Source organism: Notechis scutatus, chromosome 3, assembly GCF_049901735.1.
Source record: "Notechis scutatus isolate UNSWTSFEM ecotype Mainland chromosome 3, rNotScu1.2, whole genome shotgun sequence".
Taxonomy (NCBI): Eukaryota; Metazoa; Chordata; class Lepidosauria; order Squamata; family Elapidae; genus Notechis; species Notechis scutatus.
The window spans coordinates 195610670-195617756 of record NC_142011.1 but is presented as its reverse complement, the minus strand read 5'-3'; positions in this window follow the sequence as shown (position 1 = coordinate 195617756).

Here is a 7087-nt window from a genome sequence, read left to right as displayed (position 1 = left end):
CACAGTTGAATGCTAAGCTACGAATATTATTTTCTATAAGTGCACTACTTGAAAACCATGTTAACCATGATAAATTGTCATGGAGAAAAAATCTATCTCTGTGGTCCCTCAGAGTCAAGAAATGAGTTGATGGCACATAATTAGTTGTTTCACAATCCACCTATTAAGAGCATTATCTGGAACAGATACAACACACTTGTTGTGGTTCGCCGGCAGCCGGTGCAGCTGGCAGCAGAGTCGGACAGTGAGGAAGAAAGGGGACCAGTCAGGGAGTCTGGAGAGGACTTGAACAAGGGTCCTGCATCCGATGCAGGGATGGGGCCAGGATCATCTGGGAGTGGGGTGCTGCCTTTGGAGCCTTTGGAGTCTGGCAGCAGCGAGGCAGAGGACCCAGGGGAGCCTGTTCCCAGTGTGCATGTGCGCAGAGCTGCTAGAAGGTGAGAGCAGCTGAAACAAAAGGGGCGAGTCAGGAGTAAGGCTGGGAGGTGATTGCCCCTCCCATAAGGGATAAAAGTCAGGCCTAAATGATGAAACCTTTGCAGGAAGTAAAGTAGTTCGATCAGTTCCGAGTCCTCCTTGAAGCTCTGTGTAATCTGTTTGTTTGTTTTCTGGTACGTTGGTTGGTTTCTATGATCATTAAATTGGATACTTCTATTTTTGGCAGCATTCCACAGCACTGAAAGGTGTGTGCTTATCTTGAGGAACTGTTTAAGATACGTTCTGGCTGGGAATGTAAGTAATTCCCAGTGTTGCAATAAAATAGGTTTTGCTTTTAAAACAAGTTTGTGTTCAATTACGTTTGACGAAGCCTGGGTCAGAACAACACCAAAGGGATGGGAGGATTCGTAGAGCCACTTAAGGCCTGATGCTGTAGCCTCAGGATAAAATACTGTAGGCTAGTCCTAAGGACCAAATAGCTTACTCATACTTCTTCCCCTGTGGGAGAATGCAGGCATTGGAAAATAAGGCTGTCCTGTTGACTCATCAGAAAGCAAACTTTCCTTGTACTGTCACATTTGCTGGTCTATTAGGAAGCAGGAGAAAAATTTGTCACCCTCATTTGGGACGATCCCCCGTTCTAAGTCTGGTTTGGTTTGTTCCAATTTCCGTCTATGTTGGTGCAGGTTTTCAGTTTCCTAAATGACATCCAGAGGCATGGAAAAAATAGCTTGTACTATTTTCTCACATTTATCCCTAAGAGAATTCTCTGGTATCCCTGGTTGGAAATTTCCCAGGTCCAAATCTGTGCTTCCTGATTTAGACTGACCTTCAAGCAAAGCGTGGAACAAATATAGAAAATGTGCTGAAACAAGTGGATATTTGCTCCAAGTATGCACTCCAGTCTTGAGCAGTTTTTAAGAAGCTACTGGTTGGATTTCTGCATTCTGTGTGGTTTGATTTTTCTTTAATGCACACATACACAGACATAAAACATAGAATAATAGGGTTGGACAGAACCTTGGAGATCTTCTAGTCTAACCCCCTGCCTGGGGCAAACACACAGAGGAAAGACACAGAGGAAAGGAAAGACAAACACACACATTAAATGAGTCATTGCTCCTACAAATCCGTGGTGGGATTCAAAACAATTTACTACCAGGTCTGTGGGCGTGGCTTGGTGGGTGTGGCAGGGCAAGGTTACTGCAAAATTCCATTCCCTCCCCACCCCACTAACCTGCTTTCCAGCTCATACCTGGGTATGTTCAATCTTGTGTGTGTGAGATTCATTTTTTTTTTTTTTACTACCGGTTGTGTGGGTGTGGTTTGGTGGGCATGGCAGGGGAAGGATATACTGTAAAATCCCCATTCCCTCCCCATCCCACTAACCTGCTTTCCAGCTCCGTTCTCCTGTGCAGGGCAACCAAAGAAGACCCACCCGATCAGCTGGGAATCAGGAGGCAGAGAATAGATGGGGGTGGAGCCAGTCAGAGGTGGTATTTGCCGGTTCTCCAAACTACTCAAAATTTCTGCTACCGGTTCTCCAGAACTGCTCAGAACCTGCTGAATACCACCTCTGCTCCTACTCCAGAGGCCAACCTCTACTCCATGCTGGTCTTCTGTGCCATTGTTACTACCAATAAAAATGAGGTTTTATATCCTTGAAGCCAGCTCATTGCTGAACAAACACTTATGATTTACATGTTCAGAGTCTGTAGCATCTATGGGCTCTTGAACCTCACAAAGAAAGATGCTGTGTTGGATGGCATCCAATCAAGACAGATAAATTCCGCTATAGATGGCCAAAGTCATATCAGCCCTTCAGGGGATACCAGACGAGGAAACCAAAATAATGAAGGCCAAGAACGCTTCTATTATAACATTACGGGAACAGAATTTTGCAAGCCTGAATGTGCTTCCCCTTTCCATCCCTCCGTATTCGTGAGACCTAGGGGAGGTATTGCCTTAAAACATTTTCTCAGATTATAATTCTGCCTCATCCTCAGGTTTCCTTCTTCCTATCCATCAAGGCCCTTCCTTCTGTACATTACAGTTAGAAGGGAAGAGAAAGGGAAGGGAGGCCAGGGCAGGGACACGTGGGGAAGGGAAAAGGAAGGGAGGGGAGGGAAGAAGAAGAAAGGGAAGGGATTCTATTTTCTCCTTGCAGCCATGTCAGTATAAGCGGAAATGGCATATTCTCTTGACCCATTGACTCTTGCTTAAGCAATACACATTGCATAAGTTCTCCCTCAGGCTACATTTCTGCCGTCCTTCCAATCAGGAGTTTGCAAATTCAGGTCTTCAGATAGTTGACCATCAGTTCATAGAGCCCAGCCCTTCCAATAGTTGCTGCCAGATAGTAATTAGTAGCAGGGCCAAAGGGAGGAAAGATAAAATACAAGAAGAATAGCTTCAAGCAAGGAAAGCATAAAGAACAAAGCTGTGGGATCTTAATGGAGCCAAGGCATGCTTTGAACCTTTGAACAACACATCAGGGGCTGCACCCAGCAAAGAATGAAAGACATGATGGCAAGTGAAGATTCCATTATCAGTCAGAATAGAGCTGGAAGGGACCTTGGATGTCATCTAGCCAACCCCCTGCTCAAGCAGGAGACCCTAGAGCAGGGGTGTCCAACCTTGGCAACTTTAAGACTTGTGGACTTCAACTCCCAGAATTCCTCAGCCAGCAAAGCTGGCTGAGGAATTCTGGGAGTTGAAGTCCACAAGTCTTAAAGTTGCCAAGGTTGGACACCCCTGCTCTAGAGCATTTCACAATGGGTCTTTTCTTTAAAAACCTCCAGTGATGAAACATCTACCACTTCTGAAGATAAACTGTTCCACTGGTTAATTGTCCTCACTGTTTGGAAGTTTCTCCTTAATTCCAGGTTGCTTCCCTCCTTCATTAGTTTCCATCCATTGTTTCTTGTCCTGTCTTCTGGTGCTTTGGAAAATAAGTTGATCCCCCCTCTTCTTTGTGGCAGCCCCTCAAATACTGGAATACTGCTGTCATGTCACCCCTAGTCCTTCTTTTCTCTAGACTGGAGAAAGATACCCAATTCCTGCAACCATTATTCATATGTTTTAGTCTCCAGGCCTTTGATTATCTTAGTTGCTCTTCTTTGAACTTTTTCCAAAGTCTCAACATTTTTTTTTGTATATATGGTGACCAAAAGTAAGGCTTTATAAAGCAGTACTAATACTTCATGTGATTTTGATTCTATGCCTCTGTTTATGTCTTCGCTATTTTGGCTGCTGCAGTGCACTGCTGGCTCATGTTTAAGTGATCCTCCAATAGGACTCCAAGGTCCCTCTCATAGTTACAGCCTTGAGCCAGGTTTCATCTAATCTGTACCTGTACCTTTTCCTGCCTAGGTGTAAAACTTTGCTTTTCTCCACATTAAACTTCATGTCTTTAGTTACTTGTATCTATTTAATTTTTGAGATGGGCTGCCTGAGAAGTCTCAGTTACTCCCCACATTCTAAAATGAAGATGACAACCATCTATTAATCACTAACATATTTGGGATTTTGAAAGTTTTAAATGTCTGCTCAGTTATGTAGAGGTCATCCCCACCTTCAAAAAGGGAGACCCCAGCCTAGTTGAAAATTACAGACCAATCTCTTTATGCTGCGTCACCTGTAAAGTCATGGAATCAATTATTAACCAATCCATCATCCTCCACTTAGAGACAAACAACCTACTCTCCAATAAACAATTTGGTTTCAGAAAAAAACTATCCTGCAATCTGCAACTCTTACACTGCAAAAACATATGGACTACACAACTCGATCAGGGCAAAGCAATAGACGCAATCTACATAGACTTCTGTAAAGCCTTTGATTCAGTGGTACACGACAAACTACTCCTAAAACTAAAATCTTATGGTATCTCTGGACACCTGCATAACTGGATAGAAGCATTCCTGTCAACAGACAACAAATAGTCAAAATTGGGAGCATCCTATCAAATTCTGTACCTGTCAACAGTGGTGTCCCCCAAGGCAGTGTTCTAGGACCAGCTCTCTTCATACTCTACATAAATGACCTCTGTGATCATATTAAGAGCAACTGTGTTCTCTTCGCTGACGATGTAAAGCTATTCAACACCACAGACAACACTGCTACCCTTCAAAAAGACCTCAACTATGTATAAGAATGGTCAAACAAATGGCAACTTCAAATCTCAACAAATAAATGCTCTGTCTTACATATTGGCAAAAAAAATATATCAGAAAATAAAATAGTCAAGACCTTGTTGATGATCCAAACTCTGTCAAGGATCTTGGAGTACTCATCTCTAATGATCTAAGTGCTAGAGCCCACTGTAACTACATAGCCAAAAAGGCATTAGGAGTTGTTAACCTAATCTTACGTAGCTTTTTCTCTGGTATTATTACACTACTAACTAGAGCATACAAAACATTTGCTAGACCAATACTCGAATACAGCTCATCAGTCTGGAACCCACTAAGTATAGTATATAAGATCATATATTGCAATGTCCTACCTGTCAATGAATACTTCAGCTTCAACCATAACAATACAAGAGCACACAATAGATACAAACTTAAGGTAAACCGCACCAAACTTGATTGCAGGAAATAGGACTTCAGCAACAGAGTGGTCAATGTCTGGAATACTCTACCCGACTCTGTAGTTTCTTCCCCAAATCCCAAAAACTTTAACCTTAGACTGTCTACTATTGACCTCACCCCTTTCCTAAGAGGTCTGTAGGGGGCATGCATAAGCGCACCAATGTGCCTATCGTCCCTGTCCTATTGATTCTTTTATTTTTCTTATATGTATCCATGTATTCATAACTATGTTTTTACTTATACCTATTATCTTGTAAGCAATTGACAAACCAAATAAAATAAATAAAAAATAAAGTATTTAGTTACTTGTATCTGTTTAATTTTTGAGATGGGCTGCCTGAGAACTCTCATTTACTCCCCACATTCTAAAATGAAGATGACAACCATATGTTAATCACTAACATATTTGGATTTCAAAAGTTTTAAATGTCTGCTCAGTTATGTAGAGGTGCTTTAAATCATCTGGGAAAACCCTAACTTGTAAAGATACATCTGGGAAATTAATGTCTCCAGGTGTGTTTATTTTAGGCATTCACATAAATTTCTTTTCCTGGATAATGTCAAGAGCTTCAGCACAGTTTTATTTCTATCAACCTTCTTCTTTGGACACCCAAGATGTTTTGTGGCTATGGATTGGACCCAAAATATGATGAATATTCTAACTGATAATAATTTTATTTATGGGAGTACATTCATGCTGTAACAGGAAACAAAAATGACTAAATCCCTGTGGGTATGTATATAATCTCAAAATTTTTAAAAACCTGTATGTTCATTCATGGGCAACATTTCTAACTGTTCCTGCATACCTCCTTTACTCAATAATAAAAAAAAAATGACATCAAAACCAAGACTCCTGATTGACCATTCTTCTAAGAATCTGTAACCTAAAGTTAGGATTTGAACAGAATTTTTCAGAGTAACAAATCAGGAATTCACTTCCATTGTAATGCAAACATTTTGCATTTCACTGTTTATTTTCATTCTGTTGGCAGTAGAAGTCAAGGGAGTCTCCTTTGAAACAACATGCTAGACTACTGTAGGGGTCTAGCTTGTTTTGTATACAAACAGAATAATTCATGAGTATGGTTGCTTTCAAAATTGATGGACCACCCCTTGGTTTTCTTCCTTAGCTTGGATGTTTTTGCCTGACAAATCCAGAGATATTGTTTATAAATCATGTGCTTTGAAAATTCTTTGAAGTTTTATTCCCATTTTTAAATTTCCTTTTATACCCTCATTTCCCAAGGAAAATTAGAGCACTAAGCAAACTATTTCTTGCTCAAACAGCTCTGTAAGGCCAGCAGCCCAAGAGCTATGTTGCTACCAACTTCTCACAGTAGAAGTGAAAAAGCTCCAATACAATTGATGAAAGTTCTAGTTCTGTCTTAGGCATGAAAGCCAACTGGGTGACTTTGGGCCAATCACCAGAAGAGAGTGAGTCCTAGTCCCACTTTAGCCACGAAAGTCCAGTTGGGTGTCTCTGGGCTGGTCACTCTCTCTCAGCCCAACCCACATGATAGAATTGTTGTGAGGAAAATAGGAGAAGGAATAAGTATTATGTATGTACTCCACCTTGAGTTACCTATAAAGGTAATAAAAATCTAATAATTATTTTAGTTTTTCAGTTTCTAGACAACAAAAATTCATATATTCTCTAAGGCCATCTCTCCCAATTTTTCTAGCAGAGCCAATTACAAGATCATGGGCAAAACAACAAATGAACCTGGTTGATATATCAAATGTGCCTGTGAGATGGAGGTCTGTCGGTGTGAGGGAGTGGGACGGAGAGAATGATGTCAAAGTAATAGCTGACAGTTCAGCACCATTCCCTGAAGATGAGCAGCCTAAGTGGGGCGCGGTAGGGAGGAAGCAATACGACTTAAGCAGGGGTGGGATTCAACATTTTTAACAACCGGTTCTGTGGGCGTGGCTTAGGTGGTGGGTGTGGCTTGGTGGTCATGTGACTGGGTGGACATGGCTTGGTGGTCATGTTATTGGCTGGGCGTGGCCAACTCAATATCACTCACATCGAGGCGCACATCTCCTCGCCT